At 47.7% G+C, this 27,988-nt stretch overlaps 1 long non-coding RNA gene across 1 annotated transcript; it reads left to right on the forward strand.

Annotated features, from left to right (window-relative positions):
• The first annotated feature begins 277 nt into the window (after positions 1–277).
• On the forward strand, positions 278–27,973 carry LOC125713137 (uncharacterized). The gene is made up of 3 exons (XR_007383485.1): positions 278–506; positions 27,402–27,503; positions 27,682–27,973. It is a non-coding gene; the product is annotated as an uncharacterized LOC125713137 (long non-coding RNA).
• Positions 27,974–27,988: the final 15 nt, after the last annotated feature.

Genomic DNA, 27,988 nt, shown 5'->3' on the forward strand with positions numbered 1-27,988 from the left:
AGCAATGCCATTAGCTTGTAGTAATGCGTTCTAATATAGCTAGGCCTGCTGTAGGATTGTACTCCTTTGGTAATAGCAGGTTGTAATGGAGAGGAGATGTAAAAATGTCTAAGTCAGCAGCGTATTGGCGGTTAATGATCTATTAAGTGATCCGTGTGCTTACAGACAGCGAAAAAAAAGTGTTGATGCTTGCTTATTCAGACTAATGAGATTCCCATCCTACGAATTTTAAGAATGAATAACAGAAGTAAAATCACCTTTATAATGTTGCTTTTAACGGTTTGACAAGGTGCCGAGTGGCGGACCTTATAGCTGGAAATGCACTGTCCCCGCAGCACGCGCTCCGCCGCGAGCTCTTCGCCATCTGAAATTGCCCAGGCCTGTCATCGGCCGTAATAACACGGGGGGGGGGGACACTTCTGTCGTGGCAATGCCCAAGACTGCACACCGGACTGGGACATTTCTAGGAAGAATTTCAGAAGTATTGCTACCGGGAGCCGATGTAGGTAAGGAAGGCGTGGTGCGTTGTCAAGGGTTCTCACTTGCCTGATTAACGACTGGATGCATTGCAAAGCGTCATACCGTTACTGCTTGTTTTATTTATTTTCTCACATATAGATGCATTTTTTTAATTTTTAAGGCAAGCTTTTGACAGATGCGTATAGGTAATGGGTCTGCCCTATTCATCCAAGCCGCTTTTAGGCACAATGATTAACATAAACAATTCCAATAGATCATTAATCAAATCGAGGAAAAAGCAAGCGTGGCGGGCTGTCAGATCGTAGTGTATTTACGGAGTTGTATTCTTTAAGCAAAAACATATAGTTCTTAATCTGACGATTCATCTACTACGCGCAAGTCATAAGTTCAGAAAATGTGAAAAGTAATGAATGAACGATCGTGATAGTTTTGTATAGATATTTTTGTGCATAGAATATGCAGTTAAAACTTTTTAATCCTAATAAATCATCAAGTTTGAGTATAGATCAATACGCATATTATGTGATATATGGAGTTTTCAACACTTTATTTATAGCGTATGTGTGCATCCTAAAACGTGGAAAACAGTCCGGCTTACTGGTTTAGTGTGCAGCTAATGCCTTGGGTTAATTGACCGCGCAAGTTATAAAAATATAGATTAAACGCTATTCAATAGATATTAACGGAACAGTCCTTTTTCGTTCGACACGGAATGGAATTAATTTACATGGTTTTATTTACTCATACTTAAATATGATCGTTTGCACCAGCGCTGTAATCTTGCGGAGCAGTAAATCTGGCGATGTTAGACCATTCTATAAAACTCCTTTCTACAAAATTGAAATGTTGCGTCTCTGTTCACCTAAACCACACGCGCGTTACTTAGAAAGGTTGAACCCCATCGGTAAAAAAAGCGTCCAAAATCCAAGATAAATATGTTTTTTTATCTGTCAAATTTTCCTTGTATACGTTTGGTACTATTCGTTAACAATACTGCAAAAAACTCAAACTTATCTAAAGCAGACTGGATTTCACTTAGGCAGTGAGACATAGGATACTTGGCATTTCAGACGTTCTCGTTGGAAAAAATATCTTACTAAGCAAAATAATTTATTCGTGAAATTCTGTGCATGTGCCCTGAAATCTGATGTGTATATAGATCCTATATCTTACAGTTTTCAGTGATATTTTACATACGAAAAATTTAATATTAAATCATTCCCACTGAGAGTTGTCAGTTATGTGAGAGGTTTGAATGACGTGGGACTGATTACGGCGACTTTCTCATCGGCTGCCCAATCCATATGAATTCAAAAAGCTTCAAATTAATCAAGTAAGGTACGCTATAGATGTCAGAATTTGTCCTCCACCTTACAGTCACTGAAAAAGGATAGCGCAGGTGGAATGTTAAATTAAAATGCAAAATACCCGAGGAACATCAAAAAATTGATTGACTAAAACAGTCACATATTCCAAGCCTCGTTCGTGAGTAAAATATATAATTATTATATTAATGTTACGTTTTTGCTTTTAATTACTAGTTGTAAAACGTCAAATGTTCATTAAAAGCGAGGTGGTGGTAAGGCTGAAGACTTGTACACGCTTGTAAGGTGATTGAAATAGTTTATTGTGAAGAACGGTTTCCTTAAGCATTCGTTAGGCTAGAGCTCCCCTAGTGGGCAAACATGGTAAGACCCGCAAGTTCAAAAACGAGCCAACGTAACTAAACACCAATAAATAATGCTTTTAATAAATAGAGATTGAACAGTTTGACTGATCATGTATATTCCTATGCCAGAATTAACTAAATGTGCTCCATTTGCTCGTAAACATCACGTGTGGAGAATCTCTCCTTTTGCCCACATAGAAAAGAAATAGCAATCCAATACATTGATGAATTTGGCGCCAGGCTATCACTATCTGTATCGAAGCAGGAAAGAGAAACGCCGCTTTGCTTAATTTCATAGCCAATAGTGATATAAGCTGAAAATTGTTAATGATGAATAAAAATTATGGTGCATCAGAGAGACCATCAATGAGGAACAGTGTAATGGTAAAGTTTTATTTTTAGCAATAAACTTTGCACGCATTCAAAATAATTACAGGTTACACGTTAGGCGAAGCAGTCATTTGCGGTTTGTTCGCATTCTCCCCGTCAGTTTGCCGCTCTAAAAACGAAAGTATTCGCCCACAACACGCACAGGGCAGCTCATGTCCCAGGAAAAGTTTACTTCTGTGTCTCGAAAACATGTTGCTTGCGGAGGGGTATTTGACCGCTGCGGCAAGTTTCGAAATACCTCTTGCCTTTTTGTCGGGTGGCTCGATGGAGACCATCATTAAACTGAAAACTTTACCCAGACGTAAACCTACATAGATGATTCACCCATACGCCGAACAAAGCGCTCTCTATCTTACCTTAAATGACGGTTAAAACAGCAACATTAATACTACTACTACTATAATAATAATAATAATAAGGAGAACAACAACAAGAATAACGACACATGTAATGACCTATCGGTGTCTGTAGCGGTTCAGTACTTGCTGGGTCTTCCATTTTTGACTGATACTGTTCGTATATGCGGTCAAATTTTTTGGAAATTTTTAGCGTTGGGTTTAGACGGCCACCTTAAAAGATTTTGTAACCACCAGCTCACTTGGTGAAAAAATCAGTTTAATATAGTGATGAAATTTAGGATTTAATATATATTTCTGTTAATGGAAACTCTCCTGAAGAACCTGTGTCTTTATAGGTGCGTACATCCATAATAAATTATTATACCAACTAGCGTGCGCCCTTGCCGTCAATGACAGTGCGATTCTGTTTATTCATTGTCTGTGGTTTCCCTGGGCTCCTCTTTAGAAGCCAGTGTAAATTTTGTAAGGGAAAAACACACACACACACACACACACACACACACACACACTTGAACAACATCAGAAAGTCCCTCCAAGGACCATATGCAAACAGTCCAAAACACATCCATGAAGCCGGGGTTTACCGACGCGTCACGTTTACGAGCGGAAAGCTGGTTGCGCTCAAGGGGGTGAATTCGGGCGCTTTTAATTGGAGACGATAAAAGGCGGTCGGGCTGGATGAGAGGCTGTCCAGAGCTCGCCGTGGGAAGGCAGGGCAGCCGCGACTGGTGCCTCAGCCCTGGGGGTGGCAGTGTGTGTGTGTGTGTGTGTGCATGGGGGGGGCACGAAGCGCGAGGAGGATAAAAACCAAACCCCTGCTAAAAATCATTAATCTTCTGCGGATCTGTGTCACCCCAAGTGGCGACACAAAGAGGGGTGTGAGCAGGGAGCGCGATGGCGCCGCTCCGGAGGCACTGACCCGGTACCGATTGGCTCTGAAAAGCCCACCAGCCTTTAATAGACTTTTGCTGATCCGACACTTGTTTGCCGGTCGGCACAAAGAGCCGATTGCAGCAGCTGACAAGGCCTTGCAGCCCTGGGGTTCCTCTGCTGCCCTGTGATAAATGACCCTGGTTTTGGAGAGGGTGGGCAGGGGAGAGGGGGGAGGGGCTATTTCGACCTGATGGGGGTGGCAAGATTGAGAAGCTAAAGGCGGGTGCTCAGTTTGAGGGGATCACCCACCCTGCTCGGCCCCGAAAACGGCCTGCCCTGCCCCCTGTCCCCCCGTCAATCATGCCCACGCGACACATGGGATTAGTGCCCCCCTCAATTTGCCAGTGCCCTGCTGTACTGGTCATGCTTCACATGGGCCCGGACAGCTACAGCGCCCCCTGTCAAGCAACAGGGTTTTTCAAGGCTATCGAACATGACAGCGTGGTGTCCGACACGTCGGAGGATTGATGGTAAATGAGCAAATATAATTAAAACAAATAACATTAAATGATTTAGGCTGGACCGTGCTTTTCCAAGGACACGGGGGAGAGGGCGGGTGGTGGGTCTGTGGAGGAGATAAAGGGGAAATTTACTACAAGAATTTGGTTTGATGATGTGAGCAGTAACAGAAAGAAAAGCAAACAAATGTACATGTATACACATGATTATATTTGTGCATGTATTGTGCATCATTAATTACATGTATTTAATTATATATAATTGCTAATTAGGTGAAGTGGCTGTCAATTAAAATTTAATATAATACTTAACTTTTCCAATGTGCATAGCTATAGAGGCCAGCATCAAAGCAGGTATTTTCAAGGATATTTACAAACCTTTTGGCACATTACTATCCGAGAGGACCTGCGAAATGGATGGATGGATGGACGGACGGATGGATTGTTGGTTGGTTGTAATGGGCCTGATTATTAGAGTGCAGGTCCTTACACTCACATAAATATTCAGGCTCCTGCCTCAGAGAAGCGCAAAGCCAGCTTAATTATTCAGGCATCATCATGTTAGGCAGTTCTGGACAAAGTCTGCATTGTTAGCAAGGAGATGCTGGAGGGGACAGAAAATGGGGAAACAACAGCATTCTGGCCCTGGGAAGAAGGACCAGCATGTTGTGCGTTAAAGAGTCGCATTTTCGGGCTACTGGGGGCTGGCTGGCTGCTCCCACAGTCCATTAAACTCGATCTTCCACTGACGCCATCGTACCACGAGGATCCCAGCCTGCTAAGCCTTTGACCACAGCTCTGCTGTGCGGACGAGGGCGAAACAGGAGAGTGGAACCTCACACATCCTGGGTACGAGGAGTCAGCGGAAGATTCCGCAGGCTTCCGTTTGCAGTTGTGAAAAGTTCAGGCTGAGTTTGACGGATCCCGCTATTCCTCTCGTCTCCCCAGAGCCTGAATAGGTCAGAAAGCACAGGTGAGGAGTCTGTGGGACGCTGGTGCTGGGGACTCGGGCCGGCTGGCAGTGCCTTTCCTGGGGCCTTTCGCTGAGACGCAGACTGGGTTCCCCGGGGAGCAAGTAGGATTTGGAAGATGATCCACACACGAAACGAGTAGATTCTCCTTTTAGGGAAATGATAAAGCAGGTTGTCCCAGGGATGTGGGTGTGAGCAGACAGGGAGGCCTGTGCAGAGATCTGGAGGTGACAGCGGGGAGACTGCACTGGCCAGGTAGGCCCTGAGAGCACACTGATAGTACAGTACTACACTGATAGTACAATACTACACTGACAGTATCACACTGATAATGCAGTATTACCATACTAATACAGTACTACACTGACCATATGATATTAAACTGATAGTACAGTACTACACTGATAGTACAGTAAAGACATAACACTGTAATAGTACAGTATTAGACTGATAGTACAGTGTCATGTTGATAGTACAATGCTGCACTGACAGTATCACACTGATAATGCAGTATTACCATACTAATACAGTATTACACTGACCATATAATATTAAACTAATAGGACAGTACTACACTGATACTACTGTATTATCCTGATAGTACACTGATAGTACAGTACTACACTGATACTACTGTATTATCCTGATAGTACACTGATAGTACAGTACTACACTGATACTACTGTGTTATCCTGATAGTACACTGATAGTACAGGCTCAAGCCATAGTTAGCCGGGGGTGGGGGGGATTTCTCAGTTAGCTTGGTTGACTTAAGCTAGAAGTCCTGATTGTCCAATAAGAGTTTAGGTAAGGAGCACTTGTATTGGACAGTCATGAGTTCTAGCTTAAATCAACCCATCTAACTGCGAAACCCTGCCTTGTGGAACAGCCTGCAGTGCCCTCAGGGGATGAGACATTCACAGACACAGAAACACCTCACACACAGATGCACAGAGGATTCTGGACTTATTGTCCCATACAGACACCAACAGGCATATTTGTGGTCTGTGGAGGTGGGGGGGGGGGTTGTCATCTCCAGAAGGGTCCTTAGCCCCATCCGAACTGTTTAGGAGCCACAGTAAACACACACACACACACACACACACACACACACACACACACAGCAGCACTGGCCAGCCTGGCTCCATGCGCTGGGTGCGACTCCGCTCAGCTGGAATGGATGGGCCCTGCCAGCCTGGTCGTCGGTCCCCCTGACCGACAACTGATTAATCTCCCCTGAGCAAGGGGTGCGTGGGGGGGGGGAGATGTGTGTGTGTGGGGGGGTGCCGGGGAAGAAATGAGCAGAGCGGCCTCGGGATTGTTATAAATGGGCCGACACCAGTGGAGTGGCAGGCAGAATCATTACTCACACGTACAGGAGCCCAGGACCGCGGCTCCCCGGCCCCCCCCAAACGCCCCCCACCCTCCCACCCCATCCCCAAAACACCTTCCCTGGGGTAGCGGCTTGCCAGTCACCGCTTGACATTTCACAGGTCCTATCCCTCCATTTATTAATCGACGGAGATGAAGGGCATGTTGTTTTTTAAGGGAGTGTGAAAAATGGTTAGGCTATTTGTTTGTGCCCCCCCCTCCCCCACTGCTGCCTCCTGTACAGGAATAAAGGAGGCAGGTTAGAGTTAAATCCAAATCCTGGAAAGTCTTTGACAGCTGCGATCCTGCAGCAACCACCAACGAAAGGGTACGGAAATGCCAGAACCCCAACCCCCCCACCTATGCTTGACAAACAGCTACCCCAGGACCCACTGGTCATGGGACAACAGTTGAATTATAATACATGTATGCAGGAGGAATGGGTAGGGGGGCTTTGGTGAGCTGGGGGAGCGGCTGTTTACACTTTGACAAGAAGAGTATGGGGGGGGGGCACATGCCCCCCACTCAAGATATTAGCAACACAACAGCAGGGGAACAACAAATGATACCCCCTAAAAATAAAACTGGACTCTCATGTGTTGGGATTAAGCCAATAAATATTTGAGACTCACAGTGGGGTCACTCAGAAGTTAATAGACGGTCCTCAAGGAGCAGGGAAAGGTAATCGGTGCCGACGTCAGGCTGGGGAGATTTTCTGAAGAAGAAACGGTGGAAAAATAACAGAGACGGCAGCGAAAACACCCCAGAGAGACATAAGGAGCAGACATAAGGAGCATTTCCTCACGTCGTGTTTCACCAGGAACAAGCCCGTTTATACTCTAATCAGGAGCCTGGTTCATTGTGTCATGGAATTAAGAAAAACCTGGAGAGAGAGAGAGAGAGAGAGAGAGAGAAACTAGTTTCCTCTTGCAATGGCGTCAGATGTTTTCCCAGGGCTGACGGTTATGAAGCTCAGAAACAGGAATACGAGAGTATGGCTTGTAAATATATCTGTTTGGGGACTGTGTTGGGGGCGGGGGTTGGTGCGGAGATGAAATATGGTCCCTGGATGTGGAACAGTGTGAAAAACTCAGGAACGCCAGCGAATAACAAATCTCCCGCCACAGTTAGCTGGAAAAATAAATACAACGCTCCCAAAAAGCTATCCATCTGGGATATGGATCTTAACAAAGACACCTCTCCCAGTGCACCTTATTTATTGATGAATTTGCGTTATTTATTTGTTTGTTTGTTCACTTAAATGAAAGCTTCTATTTATTGGGCTTACAAATGAACGTTCTCTGTTTACGGTTCTGTGGAACTTTGACCGTGGCCGGATCGTGGAGGTCGACAGTGTCACCATTGATCATCAGGGGGCCAAATAATTAAATATTACTGCTGATGACACAAAAAGTCAGAGATATTTATTTAAATGAGGCCTCAGAGCTGAAGGACTGGCCCGTCAGCCAACCGCAAAACTGCTATTACTGAAAACAAACATATAAATTCAGTCGCGGATCTGGGAAAAAGCACATATCGAACTGGTTTTAGTTCACAATTTAAGAGAAGGATTTAAAAAAATATTTTAGTTTCTGGTGTATTTTATGTCGCTTTCCTAACAGTCAAAACAAGAATGGGATTTAAGGACAGTAGGAATCGAGTAGAGCGCAATTTGGTTTAAATGCAGCCCCTAATTACAATAGCTTTTCATTCTCCTTAATTGGGTCAGAGGAAGCCCTGTTTGTAGATGTGTGTGGGTCACTGGATCATTCCCGGAATGAATATTACCCCGTTGTTTGCAAATAGGTGATATATGGCGGCCATATTCTGCCGTGATGAATGTTTTTTAAGAATTTCCTCTCCTTTATCAATTGACTAACAAACACATGTATCACTGCCACTCCGCTCGGCATTCCACATAAATTAGATATCCTTATCCCTGCTTTCCTCCCTTGTTTTTTTCCCTCATTACTTTATTTTCCCATTCCCAGCCACGGAATCGCCATTCCCGCTTCCAAACATTATCGCGACTTAATGCACGCAGGTGAAACATACCGCCTGATTGCGTTTGCATGAGATTCCCCCTGCCCCCATCTCCGGATGGTCGGTCTCCGATGCGGTTTTCCAGACCGGCAGAGTACATCGAGCGCTTAAGTGAATAGATGGAATAATGGCTGTTAAGGAAATAATTCAGCATGGAGTCGAGCTGTTTAATCTTGGCCAGGGGGGCTGTTGTATGTTGGGGGGGGGGGGGGGGGCGGTTGGCGTGTGAATATGGCGCTGAGAGTTGTTGTGTAATTACGGAGTATGTATCAAAGGGCTCAGGTCTCTGGAACCAGGGAAAAACAACATCCGGGGCTCCCCAGCCAGGTGAACTTACCAGAGCGGCGTGATGAGGCAGGGTGGCAGGGCAGGCGGGCACCAGACGCCATGGGATGGCGCAAGCGAGACCTGCAACTATGGTTAGGATTTAATCAGTCGACAGCTGGTGCCGGTTTAAATGTGCCAGCCTGAACACAAAAGTACCTGCGATGGTCGAGAAGAAATGGCAGGGAGAGCGCAGGAAGTTACCCACTGCTCACATGCTCGTTGGCGTTTGCCGAACCCTGGGGGAGGAGGTGGGGTTGTGCGGCACATGTTATGTAAACAACCCGAACAGGTCTACGAGTCACCATCAGGTGTGATGTAGCAGCCTGATGCTACTAGGATACGACCAGAAACCCTCTGCTTGGATCCGCTTGGTCTGGGTTGGGGATCCTAACATACGGCAGCTGAGCAGTAGCCCAAACATCTCAAGGGGGGTGAAGTGGGTCCGGTCTGCGGCAGAAAGCCATTTACCGTGGTTTAGTGGAGTCGGCAAAAATCAGCCCGAACATGACGCGAACTGGGGGGGGGGGGGGGGGGCTCGGAGCCACCCTGAGCCGCGATAAAGCTGCTCGCGGGGGTGGCAGGGGGGGACGTTTGTATGCAAATGCAGCTTGCGCCTCCGCAGGGCTGCGGCTAATGGCCGCGATCGAAATTAGCCAAAATGAACCTGGTGGTGATAATCAGGCAGATCTTTCCCGGCGCAGTGCTGTAATGTGGAGAGGGGCGTGTTCTCCGGATGCTCCATCTCGGCATCTAATGGAAGAGCATCGCAGGGACCGCGGCTTATTGATGGAGCCGCTAAATGTGAAATAAAGCCGCCGAAAGCTGTTAAAATACTACTCTTGGGCAAATTATACCCACTATTTCCACAGAAACATCTCCAGGAGATCATGAAATGCCACATATATTTTTACATGGGGCCTTAATGTGAGTTGTACGCGGGTCGTTCAAATTAGGGTACGACGAGTGCCTTATCAGCAGAGTTCCAGTTCTTTGGCTTCCCGGGCTGAGGGTGGGGGTTGCTGTCTTTCTGCAGATCTTACTCTCTTAGCCTGGGGGGGGACGCCGAATGGCCACGAGGACAGGGTGTCCTAGGGCTTCCCCGCAGGCCCCTCCCAGCATCTTATTTGATAACCGGACGGGAGTCGTGGCCTGTAGAAATGCGGTGAGCCTTGGGAGTTTCCTTCGGGAAAGACCGGAGTGAGGTGGGGGGGCACTGTTCAGCATAACGCACTCGGGAAACGTCCGTGATGAGCCTTTCTTTGTCACTACCCGGTGCAGCGTCACACACCGGCAGGTCCCTCCCCATCTCCAAGCCCCCCCCCCCCCTCAGTCCACGGGGAGGAAGGGGGACAGAGACGGGGGTCCCCAGCTCCCGCCTCGGCCAGAGCTACGGCCTTCCGGTCTCCGGGAGACGCCAGCGGAAAAGCCGGACACGTTTGCCTGCGGCCGCTTGAACAATCGAAGGTAAATACGGTGCCGACAGGCCATTTGTTTTGGGCCGGCGGTGATACATGGTTTTGCAGTGGGCAGCACATTTTTACAGAGCTGAAACAGCCAGTGAATAATGAAGTGGTCCCTCTGTCCACTCTCACCGCTATTTTTATTATTGTCTCCCTTATAGTTTTCATTTTTCATATTCCGCCGGGCCGACCCTCTGGATGGCCGCAGCCGGAGGACTCTCTGTGGACTCTGCCTCCATCAACCCCCCCCCCCCCAATTCCTCCTCTCCCTCCTCCCCGACACCTCCCCTCTCTCCACTTCCCGAGCCCGTGCCAGCTGACTGCTAATATAGGTTAGCGACCGCGGTTTGCTTTCTTGCTAGCTGCAAATAAAACAGCCACGTGGTAACAGAGAGACTGTAAACAGAGGCTGATATATTTTTCGCCTCGGTAACGGACTTTCCGGTGCAGGGAGCACGATGTACATCTCCGGACGGCAACGCTACAGGTGTGTTACGTAATGAAACTTATTACCAATCCGACGCATCTATTTACACCTTATTGTGTACTGGCACCAATGGGCTAAATCATACCTGCCAATATGTATGTGTTTATTGCCTGAACAATACAAAAATAAAATTTAAGTTAAATTAGATAGACCTTTAATAAATGGGTCCCGCCGCTGATTAATGCAGTAAGCCGGCTCAACAAACACAGATCAGGTCGCGAGGTTCGGCTACTGCTCGACGTAGCATTAAAACAGCTAAGGCTCCCGATCGAAGTGATTTTAAACGTGCTGTGATCGATGGTGCCAGAGACAGCGGGTGGAGCATCTCGGAAGGAGCCGCCCACTTGGGTTTATAGACAATGGTGTGATGAAAGATCATTGAAGACACCAAGCGGGTCTGACCAAGGACGTAGGTTTGGTTTCAACACTGGTTTCAACACCAAACCAGCTCCAACCTTCCCGCCCCCTTAAATACACAGAAATGCCACAATATTGGTAAGGCCATGTACCGATACCCAAATCAACACCTTTGGGCCTAAATGTAATTTTATAGTCTATTAATATATGTAATATGTCTAAATAATTTTTGACAGCTGTGTAATTGTATTACTTTGAATTTTGCACTTCGTCAGTGCATGAAAATGCTAGTTGTTCCATTGCAGTTCTAAAGCTCAGTCGACCGGTAACTGAACATTATTTTGAGGGAAATAAGTATCCAATTATAATGGTCCATCAATACACCCATCCATCCATCCATCCATCGCCTTGACCCAGTACGGGGTCACAGTGAGCCTGTCCCAGGCAGAGGAAGACTAGGGGCGCCTCACATAGGATGCTGGTCCGACACCACGGACGTGGAACCGTAAGTGGATTCAAGGAGCATCTGTGCATTCTTCTCTTTAGACTTATCACCGTGTGATAATCCCATGATCCATGGATGCAGGCATGAGAACCACTGGCAGTGCAGACGCGAGTCAGCCCTCCTGATGTCCCGGTAGCGGGAGATGCAGATCCAGGTCAGTGTTGTGGGCGGAGCCTGGCGCATACCTGGATGATTCACTAAGCGTCTGGAATGACCCGGCGGCGGCGGCGGCCCCAGGGACCGTGCCGTTTTGCGGCTCTTTAATTTAACCGGAACCCGCTTCTCGCACCCATAATGGCCCCCTCTTAATTCAAGTGACATTTTTACTGGTGCTGAAATATGGCATCACTACACCACCCTTCATTATGCAGCTACATCCTTCATGCCGGCCTACGCTAATACGCAGCTCTTAGTCCAACAGCCTGCCCCCCCCCACATACACACATACACCCGGGGGAGAATTAATAACAGCACGTTTCAGATGCTGTTTTAGTGCCGCCCGGTTACGGCCAATGCGACCAATGTCGACGTTTTCTTTCAGGAAAATGGAACAAAGAAAAAAACGACCCGCCTGTATTTTCAATGAACCTGGCAAGAGAGGCAAGAGAAACTAGTATGTGATGAGAGAAACTAGTATGTGATGAGAGAAACTAGTATTTGATGAGAGAAACTGGTATTTAATGAGAGAAATTAGTATTTGATGAGAGAAACTAGTATTTGATGAGAGAAACTGGTATTTGATGAGAGAAACTGGTATTTAATGAGAGAAACTAGTATTTGATGAGAGAAACTGGTATGTGATGTGAGAAACTAGTATCTGATGAGAGAAACTGGTATTTGATGAGAGAAACTAGTATTTGATGAGAGAAACTGGTATTTAATGAGAGAAACTAGTATTTGATGAGAGAAACTAGTATGTGATGAGAGAAACTAGTATTTGATGAGAGAAACTAGTATTTGATGAGAGAAACTGGTATTTGATGAAAGAAACTGGTATTTAATGAGAGAAACTAGTATTTGATGAGAGAAACTGGTATGTGATGTGAGAAACTAGTATCTGATGAGAGAAACTGGTATTTGATGAGAGAAACTGGTATTTTATGAGAGAAACTGGTATTTAATGAGAGAAACTAGTATTTGATGAGAGAAACTGGTATGTGATGTGAGAAACTAGTATCTGATGAGAGAAACTGGTATTTGATGAGAGAAACTAGTATTTGATGAGAGAAACTGGTATTTGATGAGAGAAACTAGTATGTGATGTGAGAAACTAGTATTTGATGAGAGAAACTGGTATTTGATGAGAGAAACTAGTATTTGATGAGAGAAACTAGTTTGCGATGGGGGAAGCTAGTTCTGACCAGAGAACCTACTTTGTTTCAAGAGAAGCTAGTTTATAGCTAGTGAAGCTGGTATGTGATCAGGGGAGCTAGTTTGTGGTGAGAGAAGATACTTGGGAACAACAGCAGGGGCGGATCATGTTCCTCCCTCCCCCACCAGAAAATTCCCCAGTTGCCACCCCTTACTAAAAAATGAAAGTGAAATCTGGAGCCTTTAAATCTGTAAGCCAGAGTTGGCCGACTTGTCGATCAGTCGATCATGGCATAGCGGCAAAATGGCCCCGGTGGGCAGAATACCTTGACTACTATACAGGAAGTGAATGCTAACAGTACTGTTAGCTGGGGGCAGCTCTGCTCATTCTACATTTACATTCGTTCACAAAGCACATGCTTTTGTTCAGTGTGTGGCAGGTAGTACATCACAAGCTAAGGAGCAAGCTAGGCTTATGGGTAGCAAGGCTAAGCTTCCAGTAAGTGACCAGTAACAAGTAATCATCAGAGAAGGAGCCATACTATACATCACAAACATAGCGAGGATCTAACAGGAGAGCTACTCAAATCAACGACAAAGACAAGTACAAAAACACAGGAGTATTGGGGACACACAAGGGAACAGTGAAGGGATCACAGAGGGAAACAGAGCAGAGCAGCGGCTGCATTAGTTAGCTGAGGAGTTTCTGGAAAAGACTGGTCCGGGGGCTCATGCCGCCTCGCTGTCTCTCCCGCGCTGGCTTCGTATATCATGCTAATCCTCCTCCCTCCTTCAGCAGGCCTACCTTCCTTCACACTCTCGCGCTCCCTGGCTCATACAGACACCAGTGGTCATGACTGGGGAGGGTGATCCATCTCTGTCAGGGGGCAAAAATGATAACGCCAATTAAACGAGAGGAGTAATTGCCCTCCGGTGCCTACAGCCGCCTCCCCCCAATAGAAATGGCAGCCATGGAATATGAATGAGAGCAAGGCCCCAGGAGAAGCAGGACGTGGGTCGGAGGGGGGGCTAGAGGGACTGGGGTGGGGGGGGGCAGTGATTTGTAACTTTTAACCTCTGCTGATCACCAGTGTCCCTGGCAGGGGCGGGCAGCCAGGGGTCCTCCTGACAGGGCCTGCAGCCCCCCCCATCATCACACGTGGCAGTTAAACCATAACCATACAGAGTCACTCTGCTGGAACCGAAACTGCATCTAAGCACAGAAGAGACTGCAGAGCGACCCGGAAAAACAAACACAAACGCCAGTCACAAGATGGATGGATGATCGATCATTTAAATAAATACTTTTTATGCTTTAAGCTAAATACATTATTGAACCACCCAATACAGGTAGCCCCTCATCTTACACAAAACTGACTTCAGTAAATCCAGAGTTTGCAGAAGCGCTCATCTAAAAGGCGACATACGTCTGAAAATGTACCGTTTGACTTTATTCTTGATTTCTTTAACTTGTGTTTTTTGGTGCGTATTACTAGTATAGCTTTGGCTTGTGTGTTTTTTGCTGTGAGGTGTCTTGAGTGATATGGGAAGATGAATACAACTTGTGCAAAATTTGCGGGGGGTATGTGGAACGAGTTATTTATGATAGTCAAGAGCTGCCCCTAGTAGGGTTTAGTACCTTGAATCAGTTTCCCAATCCGGTCCTCAGGGACCCACAGTCAGTCCACGTTTTTGCTCCCTCCCAGGCCCCAGCTCCCTACCTGAACCATTGCCCTAAATAATTAGGAGCTCACTGCTGTTACCTCTTTAGCTCCCCACTCCACACACCTCCGTAACCCCCCCTACAAACCTCACCTCCCTCAGGTACCTGACATTAGCGTGTTGCCTGAGTTAGGGTTTCTCCATGCAAGCTCAGGAGTGACCCAGTACAACCGTGTAGAGCTGACCAGCGTGGCCATGCCCTTCTCGTGGCTTCTCATTGATACATGATGTGTAGTAGCTAGACCTCGACAGCCGGTCGCTGGGCACATGGTCAGCAGTTTCTAAGGGACCTTTATGGTTTTGTCCAATGGGGACAGAACCTGTTCATTTGGGAATGGAACTTGAAAGAACATCATCGTTTTAGGGTTAGGGGTGAGTTACGCACTGGGACTTAACAATCACACTGAGGAGAACCAGTTAAAAAACGGGAGCACGCAGAAAGTTCCAGAAAATACCAGCCCTGTCTTACGTTACCTTATAGCTGCATCCCAAATCAAATCATCTCAGCTAAAGCAAACTGCAGCTAAATGAAAACTTTAGAAGGTTCAGAGTGCAGTTTAAAAGCCGAGACAGATGTAGGGTGAATCTCAATATGCGTACTCTACCATACTTGTGTTGTAATGTACCTGTTTCATGTCATCTTCCATTGCCGAAGATCAGTTCCAATACTCAAGGACAGAAATACGAAGGACAGTAAAAATCCCTGGATGTCATTCCTCCCCCGCCCCAAATATCAAGGATATATTGGTTGCATCCTTGCCAAATGACACCAATCCCAAGATTCACCCCAAGTTCGCCCTTGGGAGGCAAGTTAGCAAGACCAGTCTTGTAAGACTACAAATACAATCTTTGTGTTCTTGGTATTGAGGAACACCCGTAGCCTCCTGCTCAGGGGTGGGGCCAGCTGATAGCCGATTGGCCGAGTGCCCCTTCCTTTGTCACTTGATTGGTTGACTGCCTCTTCCTCTGTCACTTGACTGCCTCTTCCTCTGTCACTTGACTGCCTCTTCCTCCCTTTTTTGTGTCACAGATTCAAAACATATTGGGTAATAAGTTCGGCCCCCTCCGTATGCATTATGGTCCTGCCCTCAGCAATGTCCGTGCTCCTGCTGCATGGCGCCTTCCTCTCTGACTTTAAAGAGTTTGAGCCGTTGGAGTCCCCAACAGGATGAGGTGAGGACCGCGAGGGGGTCCGATTCGTCACCCCATCATAGTGTCTGTTCGTTAATCGAGGACTGACCAGGTCTCTGATCAGTAATGGCAGCCCCTGCTTGTTGTCCCCCCACCCCGTTTCCAGGTCATGAATCAGGGAGGGTTAGTGACAAAAAAGGTTCTGCTAATAGCCAGGTCCCCCCCGGTCCCTCCCTGCAGAGACGGGGGGCTGTCATAACTGCATCGTGATTCATGGCCTGTCAGCTTTGAAGTGCGGTTGGTTTGTTTCTGGGGGTGGGTGGGGGGGTGATGAGGTCAGAATCCAGAGGCGGGCATGATGCGGGAGACCCGTAGACCCAAAATGAACGGATCCCAGATATACAGTGACATCACTCTGCCGATCCCAGGATTTGGACTAGTGACATTCTGATCGCAAGTACAGCATCCTGGGCCCAAGGAGACCCGATCTCATGTTGGCTGGTGCCTCCATGAGCCCATCAGGTAATGGAAACGAGGGTCTTCAGATGACGATGATCACCACTAATCTTTTTATTAGATTTTATTCACCCGCTGAGTGACGTCCCTCCTTTCCCGCTGCAGCCCACGCCATACCGTCCCGACACACGGAAATAATAACAGCGATAACGGCAATACTAAGACGCGCGCATCGATCCCGCCGGGGGAATGCTGCCGCGATGTGTTGACTTATTACACAGCGCTAGGCGCCAAATCCATAATTAGACTCTTTTGTTGCGAAATGTTGTTGTTGAAAATGTAATTATGAAAGATGAAACGCAGCCTTCAATGGGATCGCCGTAAAATGGCATAATTAATATGGGGTTTGCGAGAACAATTCTGTAATACTGGGCCCTCAGTTGCGAGTGAAATTAATTAACTGTGCCAGGATTTATGAGGGAGGCGCCAAAATGAAAAGAATTAATCCGGGGAGGGGGGGGGAAGATGGATGGTGGCTGAAAAATGATGATACCCAGGATGGGGTGCTCTCTAAACGTTTTAGGGGGGCAGGTTTTGGGGACAACTTGGGATCGCTGACACAATTAACCACTGTGAGCCGACAGCTGCGATGCAGCAGGAATTGGGTAATTTTTGGCTGGGATTCTTCCATAGAAATACCCCCCCCCCCCACCCAGCAATCACACTCTCCACGCAGGAAACAGGTATCAGAGGCACTGAACCAGCACATCCCTCAAAATCATTAAAACAAAGTTACGAATCCCCTCCCAAAATAACACCACATTCTGGAGGGAAGAGATGCTCCACAACTGGCTTAACTGGTCAGTGTTGCTTTACTGGTGTTGATAACAAACTGGGGAGACATTTAAAAAGAGCTGTTCAACACATTCTGCCAGATAATCTGCGCTAAGGCCAATATCCAAGAGAGAAGGCAAAACTTTCCCAGAATGCACCAGTGTGGGTGAAGCTTTCTAATATGTAATAAAACAGGCTGAAATGAGGGGGAAGCAGAATATCACCATGGGGGCCAGTGGCTAAGCACCCCCCCCTCCCCGGCCAGTGATAATCTCAGCCTGGATTATTGAGCCTTTGCTGGAAACTGTCTCCTACTGGCTGGTGATGTGGGCGTCAGAGACAGTGGGTAGGGAGGGGCTTTAATAGGGGGCTAATTTGCTAACTTCTCGCCCAAACTGGCGTTGCCGCTGCAGAGCTATGGAGCTGGAGAGTTAGAAGAACGATGAGGGGGGTAATTAGATCCCTCCCCCCCGACACACACACTGACAAGATAAATGAGGGGCTCAGCGCATCCGCGCGCGGGACAGTTGATTAGGGGGGTGTACTGGGATCAGCCGGCCCTCTGGAGCGTGTCCTCCCTGATAATTAACTATACTCCACACGTGTTGGGGGGGGGGGGGGACAAGAAAGAGAGAGCTGGCGGGGGGCGGGGGGGGTACTAGGGCTGGGGGCAAACCAAGAGTCACAAATTGACATCTTTTGTCCCACCCTCAAAGCAATTATGAAATATTGTTTCATTTGCAACGCAGAAGCTGGGCTGATTTTGATGGATCTTACGTATTTATTTCTCTTTATGTTGTTATCGTTTGATGGCAGGAAAGTTACCAGGAGTAGAAAAAGCACCATTAAAGAATGGGGTCCTGGATCTGGGTTCGAATGGTTTTTTTTTTCTAGAGATTTTCATCCCACCTGGGCGTCCAGAGTTGTGACCTGAGCCGCACCTCACACATCCATCCGTCACCCAGATCCAGTGACTGGGGGGCCAGTACCAGGAAGCACGGTGGATGCCGAGGATGGGAAACATGGACAGTCTCAGGGCAATTTAGAGGCATCATGTTTCTAGACTATGGGAGGACACTAGGCTAGGGGTACCAGTGATGCACAGTGCAGACAGCAGTGATGGAGTCCATGGAACTCTGGACCACAACACCTCCTGTTCGCAGAGAATAATACAAATAAATCTGTCTATGGCGGGGGTGTGTCCAAACTTTGACTGGTTCTGTAAGTCACAAGATGAAGGTTTGCTTCTCAGGCTGTTATGCACCAAAAGTCCCAGATGATCCCAGTCGAGGGAAAAGAATGAAAATCATGGACCAGACTCGTACCTTTGCTGGTCAAGTTGCCCTGTAGTGAGGTTGAAAGTTCAAGAAACGTCCCTCTGGTTCTGTTCGATCATGGATGGCCATCAGTGAATGGATCCTCTATAGGGAGATACCAGAACATCAGAGTTAAAACAGTAGCAGTCAAAAGTAAAGACACGCCAAGCTGCCTACAAAGGAGAGTGATAGAGTGTTGTGTCACATGACTTGGCTGCCAGACCTAAACACAGTAAAAATGGTTTCGGAGGAGTTTGACCAGAGACTGAAGGAAAAGCGACCAATGAGAGCTCAGCCTGTATGTGGGTCCTAAAGGGGCAGCTGAAGAAGCATCTCAGGAGGCACCTCATAGAAGCGAAAGTAGGATCTGCCAGTGATTTGAGCAACTGAGGATAAGGGTCTTGCTCAATGGCCCATTGGTGGGATCAGTCTGCTGATCCAGGGATTTCAACCAGCAACCTTCTGAGTCCCATCCCACAGAGCTACCCACCAACAAATTATTATGTTTTGTTTCATATTTATTTGGTTAGTGCATAATCCATATATGTTATTTTACAATTTAGATGTCTTTATACTTATTATGGGTAGGTGTGACCAAACTTTTTACTGGCACTGTAAGTCATAAATTTGATTTTACATTGGATAAGTAAGCAAAGGGGCCTTATATTGGAGGGTAAGGCAGGAGCAAGCAACCAGCGAGAGCTGAAGCTGGGGGTAGATTCTGGAGCTGCGTCAGTTGGGGGGGGCAGTCACGTATGGCTGCAGTGCCAGGCACAGTTAGTCCTGGTCATGGGCGTAAATTACGGAGGGGGGGGGGGGATGAGTGGGTTGTAACCCCCCCAATCAATCAAAACCAGCTAATACAATCTGCCCAATAATTATGTTTCCCTCGTAATGGGTGGAGACCTCAACCCCCCAATATTCCAGCCAAAGTTACGCCCTTGGCCCTGGTAATGTACCGGTATCAGGCAAGCTAGTGTGGGAAGGGGTGGGGTGGAAGGCGGGGGCAAAATATAGGAAAGAGCGCCAGATATGCATCTGAGGATTACTACGGCTCGTCCACCCAAGTTCATATCCCATCATGCAGCTGTCAGTGAAGCGAGGCCGACTCTAATTCATCTAATGGCCATCGACAGAGACCCAGAAAAACAGGCACTCAGTTTCCCCTGATTGAATTAAACACCTTTTATGGTGGGAATCAATACAGTGAAGATGCGGAGGAGCCGGGGGGCGGGGGAGGGCCGGCACTGATATGTGGACTCGGGATCTGTCTTGGGCCAGCCCCGCCCATGCTGCCGGGTTGGGGTGATGTTGTAATTCACGCAAATCAATGCTTTTAAAGCGTTTAACTGGGCCTAATAACGAACTTCTGTCAAAACAGGCCCGGATTGCAGTCCACGGGAAAGACCCTTATCAATCATAATTGCAGAAAGGCCCGGAACCCAAGAAACGGGGCTCCACGTCGCGTTATTTTCTGTTAATCTACGTAAACGTGAAGCGTTAAACAAAACAAGCACATCAAATGTTAATTATGCAGTTTGGGAGGGGCAGGGTGGTTGAGTAACTCATCACTAATAGATCAACAGGGGGAAACTGTGGTGCGTCTCAGGCCGAAGGTTGTAGGTTTGTATCTCAGGAAGTCCGGCGTTAGTGTCCTGGATTTCACACTCCAATGGAAAATCCCACTGCAAACTGTAATTTGAATGGTGATCCGGTGGGATTTACCCTTTTTCCCAGTTATACAAAGTTGCATGTTCATGCTTTTGGAACGTATTCAGTTTAAGCTGTGTGGTCAGATCCCACAAACAAAGTGGCACTTGGAGGGGAGAGCAAGTGGAGGAGAGTAACATGAAGACAGCATTGTTTATTCGAGATGCATGCAGCAGAGGACCACAGCTGTTAACCTGAAGTTCTTCATTATGAGTGATTCTGTGGGACAATTCCATTCAGGTTTCAGGCTCAGTTACATCCTGGGATTTGGACCAACATCCTACAAAGCTGTAGCCTTAACTATTATGCCACCTGCTGGCAGCACATGGGGTATGCATCAGCGTTGCTTTGCTCTTTATCTTGGGTCGATCCCAGGAAGCTTCAACGAACTGGCATTCTGAAAAACTGGTCTAGTCGTGTGGGATAATTAGAGAGACCTGCGTCATTGTTCAGTGTTGAGTGATTTAGCTGAACATCAGGCAGCAGATCAAACCCTGACTGGTGCCCCCCCTCCCCCCCCACATTGTCTCCGGCTGAAAAACAGCTGGGGTTGAAGTACATGTGACGCCACCCACACAACATCACCTTATGCTGCTATTTCAAATAAAAAGCTAAATCACGTGGTTTCACTCCAGAACGCTTCTCCGGAAATGCTGGGAAATCAAATCATGTGCTTCATGTGTATGATCAGCTCAGATCATCCTCTGTAAATGAACACAGGGGAGCCACACCTTGGGAATACCAGACAGTGCGAATACATCTTCCAAACATGGAAGATTTTTAACGCTGGGAAAACTATGCTTTTGTCACCATTAGTACAGGAACATCGGGCTGCACTTTTTTCGCATGGAGGTGCGAGGGAAGCTTGGGGTCGGAGTGCAGGGTCAGCGATCCAACAATGGTGCGGTGCGTGGATCTGTGGGGGTAAGCCTCTGTGTCTGTGATTGGAAGGTAGCTGGTTTGAAGCCTGATCTTGGCAGGATAGATGCATGTCTGTTGAACTCCTGAGTGAGGCTCTTAATCTCTAGAATTGCTCCAGGGATGTCTGATAAATGTCCAGATCCCAGGCTCAGACCCCATGCTATACTCTCAGCTGTATGCATGCGTGTGTCAAAGGAGAACAAGATGGGCTTTGTGAAAAGAATCATTCCAATCTACTGCAAATATAGGGTTACTTTAAGGGCCTTTCCCGAGGGCTAAACAGAGATTCAGGTATCTCACCAAGCTCAAGATTCAAACTGACAACCTTCTGGTAACCGGCACGGACACCTAACTCACTGAGTCACAAACAACACCCCAACACAGGTGGCTAACCTGTAAGGGTCTCCGTCCAGGCACAATTCCACACAGGGGCGGGTCGTACCATCTCTCGGGGGTGGGGGGAGTAGCTCAACGAGTTTTTTCTGTTACACATTTCACCAGCTAATGGGCATGCAACTTCGATTACCTCTGATAAGACCTTTAGCTTACCCTGGGGGACACAGCCGGGTGATGGACACAGTTCTCTATGAACCTTTTTACTGCCAGAATAATGAAATCAATATTGCATATAAATAAATACCCCCCCCCCCAACTTATTCGTGATGAACCAGCTGGAGATTTTAAATCACTGAGCTGCCTCGCACTGCAGAGGTAATCTCAATACTGGTGCTAGAAAGCGCCCACTTTGGTGTGCGGCTCCATCAGAAAAGATGCTGTGTTTCTGATTATAAGGTTGCTGGTTCTAATTCCTGGATCAACAGAATGATTTTACTGTTAGGCTGTTGAACAAGACTCATAACTCCCAGCTGCTTTAGGGATTGTGGGATCTTATTTGGTCAAAAATGTATGATGCTTTCGTTAAAAGTGTCTGCAAAATGAAACTCTTCCTGAAAATTGACTGGAAATGTTTCCTTCTTGAGGCCAGTGTGGACATTTGAGCCGTGGGGTGGCAGGCTCAGCTCCACCAAACGGATCAGTACCGGCCCCCGTCTGCGTTCCCTTAATCACTGGAAACACATTCGGACTTTGAGGTCCTGTTTAAATTATACCTGCCACTTCCTCTCCTGGACGGGGCCCAAACTCTGTCGTATATCCTCCCCTTTCTCCTGTCATTTATTAATGTTGTAAATTGTTCCCGGGTCTTTTTTAATGGATGAGAATCTAACCTGCTGGTTCTTGGCCACGGAGATCACTGGATTGCGTGGGTGGGAAGGATAGAAGCGAATTGGATGGGGGGGAGAGGCTTAAAAACAGGACAGAACGAGGGAGGGCAAGCGCGGGATGAATTGTGGGCTTTTCTTTCACGTGGTGTCACCCACAGCGTCGCTGTGAGACAGAACGGCGCGTGAGTTACGATCAGAAAGGATGAATAATCTCCAAGCTGTTCTCCATGCTCATTTTTTTTTCATAAAAACACCCCCTTCTTCACCCTGAGCTACACAACTCATTGTAAGGCAATTCTGCTTCACAGCTTAAACTTCATTTCCAATCCAAAAGGACTGCAATCTTCTTTAACAACTTGTTCATCGGTAAGTTTCTCACTTGATGCTGAATGGGAATCGAACCAACAACCACTCGGGTTACACACACGCAACCGTTGCCCCTGTGCTACCTGAGGCTTACGCCTCATCTTTGGTATAGAAAAGCAGTTGATTAGAGGTGTGAAATGCCAGCTAAAGTTCCTTAAACATTATAAACATTCGTCACGTGTCACAACACCATACTGACATTTTGCCATGGCCATGCCTTTCAGCAGTTGTCATGATTGCAGTCACCGCTCTGCCATCATTTAAATCTGCAGGCCATGCCACCTCCCAGGTGTTTTCCCCTCCCCCAACACGCTGGCGTATCCGCCTCTGGGATCCGATGAGAGATGATCTAATGGCTCTGACGGATGAGCCGATGGGGGCATCAGCCAATAGACAAATTTGATTTAGCGGCACGCAGGCCGGTGGGAGGGGAGGGGCGGGGCGGCGTCTCCACCTCGCCTCGGCGGACGAATGTATCAGTCTAAATCAATTATCAATCGATACGGCTTTTCAATTTGCATGAATCAGGAAGCTTGCAGTCGTCTATCTCTCCCTCTCTTCTCTTCTCGCTCTCTCTTTCTCTCTCTCTCTGTCCTGGGCTCTCAATTGCCGGTCCACATGCAGGATGTGCCTTTATTTACTTTGTGCCCTGTCCCGTCACCCCCCCCCCCCCCAATCCTCACCATTCCTCTCTCCAGCCCCCGAGGTGACTTTGAGCTTATATTAGTACGGGTTCCCGTTCTAACTCTGCACATACCACCCTGACAGAGCTTGCCGGGCAGGTGCCCGTTTCAATGACACCTCCGGCTTTTCCTCCTACATTATCTATTTGAAAACCCAGTCTCTCTCTCTTGCGAACATGCCCCCATACCTGTAGGTTATAAGAAGAAGGGAAATCCAGACACATTTATCATGCAATCAGACCTAGAACCTCAATTAAAACCCACAAGAGTGTCAATAAAATATCATTTATTTATGACTAGGAGAAGGAGGAGGTAAGGAGCGTGCAGTGATTACAGCGCGTTGCCGCACCCACCACCTCAGGGATGAGAACCTGAGTGCAGCCGTGCAGTGACCATGTTCCAGTGGCTGGAGTGCCAATCCTGCCACCAACCTCCAAATTTTCCCTGTAAGTTGGAGGATCTCCTTAAACAGCTGGATGTAGATTAACTTCACACTCTGGATGAAGCAATTGCAGGTCAAGGGAGTTTGTACTCAACGGAGTAGAATCACTCTGCGCATTTACGGGATTTGAACTAGCAACCTTCCGATTGCTGGCACAGATCCCTAGCCTCAGAGTCACCATTCCACAAAAGAACTAAGGACAAGAAATGTGCCCAAATAGGAACAATTCACCAGAACTATATCTTTAAAAGTGTAAAAAGTTAGTAATAAGGTTAAAACCTTCACATTCACTGTGAAATTTCTTTACTCAAATAAGAGAAATATCATTAGTCACCATCTAAACCAGAGGTATCAGCAACGGGCCGGTGTGTGCAGGATTTTGGGGATATCCTTTAGGTCAGTGGTTTAAACCCAGGTGTGAAGACTCCTCAGCCAATCAGTTTTCTAATTAAGGAGTTGCAGCAAAAACCCTCCACACACAATGACAGTTTCTAGATAAGACTGCATACCCCTAATCTAAACAAAGAAAATGGCCTGATCTTTGTATGCCTGATTACATTGTAGCCTGAAGTTAATATCTCAAACAGGTCTCCACCTGTGAGTAATTATTCACGGTGATTGGGTCGCGACCCCAAAGCAGCCGACTGACTGAAGGCCCCGCCATGCCCACACTGACCTGAGATCAGCTAGAGGCATCACCTTCCCTCCCAGCCGAACAGGCATGACCTAACAGTTAATTAGCTAAAGTGATTTTTTTCCCAGTCTAAGACTGACGAGCGTCACTCATGGTCTAATAAATCGAAAGACCAGGAAAGACGGCGGATGCCGGGTGGGACCACGGGCAGCAGGACTGAGGATCTGGCTTTTCACATCCCGTCAGACTGTCCTGGGAACAATTTCGGACCACCGGCGCCATCTGAAATGTCTCTCTGCCAATTAATATCCAATGACTGACACTCAGATAAAATGCACATTGGTGGGCATTGCTAATAACTCCCCCCCCCCACCCCACCCCCCGTCACCCCTCCTGTATGTCATGCACACGTTTGCTTGCTTAAAACTAGAGGTGGGTATAAATTTCCTTCAGCTTTGACTCCTAAGACAAATAGCCAGTAAAAATGCCAGGCTTGTTCATACACACAGTGTGGCACGATTAAATCAATTTCCCCTGAGTAGCCATAAACATGCCCCCCCCCCCCTGTAAAACCTGGAGGCCCTGGGCCTATTATCAGCACCACAGTTCACCCCAGTGTCCCGGGGCAGAGGTCAAAAACTAAGCCCTAATCTATCTCATTAGCCTGTCCAATTAATCCTGGCTGCTTAAAAAAATACTACGTCATGTTTAAGCTGGCAGCGAGCCTTTTCGATCGTTGGACGAGCACCGTTAATCATGGGTCTTCGGGGCACCTCTGTGACAAAGGGCCAGTGCTGCTTGAAGCCCTGCAGGGTGCTGGGCCTCTAGGACTGGCCGCTCAGTAACCCTAGCCCCAGGCTTCGCTGCGGGCCTGTGGAGCACCAGCCGACAATGGGGAAGATCTCGATCCTGAGAGGTGCGGAGGTCTGGATGTTGTTTATGACTGGTGGTATGTGACTAAGTGCTGGGGGCAGGCCAGGTAAGCAGAAGCTGATTGCATAGGAAGGCGAAATCCAGAACAAGGCCTACAAGCTCATTGGCCAGGGTCATTACCGGTCATAATCTGAACACTTCATGTGTCGATGAGGAAAGATGAGACACCCCAAAGGGTACACCTGTGGGGAGGTGTGTGGCTCAGTGGGTTAAGCCTCTGCACCTGTCATCAGAAGGTTGTTGGTTTGAATCCTGTGCCCAGCAGAACAGTCACATCTCTGTTCATCCCGTACTCCTTGCACCCCCCAAAAAATGCTCCAGGTGGATGGCTAACCCTGTGATCAAATCCCAAGCATCTTTATCATACGTTTGGCTTTAAGAAGGAGAGCATGATGGGATATGTATCATTTTTATGAATTCAGTGCCAAGGGTGTATTGGTGACATGCAAAAAGTCCACCAACGTAATAGCCAACAGTGTACTGTGTTCCTTCATGTCTGAGCCAGGTGATCCACGCTCTGTTATTGTCCTGTGGTCACTGGGGGGGGGGGGTCCATGAATATACAGTATAAACATTTTGCTCACAGTGGTCTGGTTGGAGTCTATTACTCCAAGGCATTTTCCCTGGCAGAGGTGAGACCAGCATTCTAGCAGCATCCTGTCTGTAGGTGTGAAGATGGGAAGACCGCAGTAATTGACCACAATAGGCCTCTGCGTGTGAACCTTCAGTAACCTCTCCGCTAATACCATGTTAATCCTCAAGGGGGCAGGGCACATGGTCCCGTGCTAATTAATATTCAAAGATTCATTAAGAAACGAGTCCACGAGTGATAAAAACAGGAACAATTATGGTTAATGATTTTGCGACCAGGCAGGAAGACTCCCAAGTTCCCCGTTTGGGGCTCAGCGATACATGGACGAAAGCCCAGGGTGGTTATAAAGACCGTTGCGCGGACCAGGATCCGAATTGGTCCGTCGAGGCGGCCCTTAATTGCCATTTTTAAATGTTCAGCATTTCAGCCCCCCTCCCCCCGGAGATACCGGAGGTGGAATTACCCACCCCCATGTGTCGGATGCAACGCGTCCATGTGCCTGCGATTTTCAGGCCCCCCCAGCAGGGGACCTCCTGGGTTGGACCCACCGCCCACCCCGCTCGGCGTGGAGAGACGCTGTGGGGGGAGGGGGGTGCAGCGCACAGCCAGGAGTGCTGACGGCAGCCTCCCTGTGACCCCCCCCCCCGTGTGTGGGCTCCTGGGGGCCACGCCCAACGGGGCCGCAAACACAATTTCTCTAATGTCATTTGAGAGCACGAGGGAACCGGCTGTCATCCGTGTCACAGCAGTTCTTGGGAAATCTGTCCCGACGGCTGACGGATTCTTACACTCGTGCGAGTGGACAGCTGCCCCCTCCCCCCCCACCCAAATGGCCACGTCCCGAAATTAATACATTATTAACTTTCGCAGAGGGTAATCTAATGGAGCCGCCGGACGACCTGGGTGCCGGCACTTATCCTGTTGCCGATTGGCTGCTGATGACGGGACCGGGGCAGGGTGACACCCCTCCCCCCACCCGCCGTCCGTTATTACACGGGTGCCCCGCTACACGTAACCTGTTACGGACTATCCCGCATCACAGAGAACCACGTGTGATCCATCGCTCGGCTCATTTAGCAGAAGAACACTGCTTCAGATTTGGAGAAATATCCAGGATATCCAGTAGGATTAACAAAAGGCTCTCAGGCTCTCACGCGATCATCATGCATAGGATTATGGGTAACAGGACTGATGCTAACAGTAAAGCCGTTGGGCCTCTTTTCTTCTGATTATGATGTACATATTAAATAATATTAATAACACCATCTTTAATCCATCTATTTTGCATGACTCCTAAGTGCTTGTTTTTCCATACAGGAGAAAACCACAGCACCCAGTAAGGCCCAGATGACCGCGTGGGGAGCACGCAACCATCACACACATGGAACTAGGATGGGAATAGAATCCATAACCCTGGAGGTGAATTATTTCATTATCCATCCATCCATCCATCCATCCATCCATCCATCTGTCTTCCAAATGACTGCAGTCGTGTTGTTCATTTAATTACGCGTTATTAAATTCCACTGTTTCTACAGCTGCACATTTAAATGTAAATATTTACAATGTCTCTTACTTCTTTCTCCTCTATCTGTAGCTTTTCCAGCCAAAAAAAAAAAATGTAAAAATTCACCAGAAAAGATGGCGTGAACCAGCTAGTATATCTCTGGACCCTTATGCTCCTTCAGAAACGCTCTCCTGGAAGAAGATCATACTGGAAGCCTTCCCACCAGCCTGCTCCCCCCCCGCCCCCATGTGAGAATCAGATGGGCACCTGGGAGAGAGTGGGCGGCCGAGGAGGCGGGGCTCAGAACATGCCTTGTGTCCGCATCCCGTAGTGGAAAAGAAGCAGGTTAAACTTTAACCAGTCCTGCCTGTTTTTGATTGACCCCCCCCTCCCGCCT

This window comes from Brienomyrus brachyistius, chromosome 18, assembly GCF_023856365.1.
Source record: "Brienomyrus brachyistius isolate T26 chromosome 18, BBRACH_0.4, whole genome shotgun sequence".
Lineage (NCBI taxonomy): Eukaryota > Metazoa > Chordata > Actinopteri > Osteoglossiformes > Mormyridae > Brienomyrus > Brienomyrus brachyistius.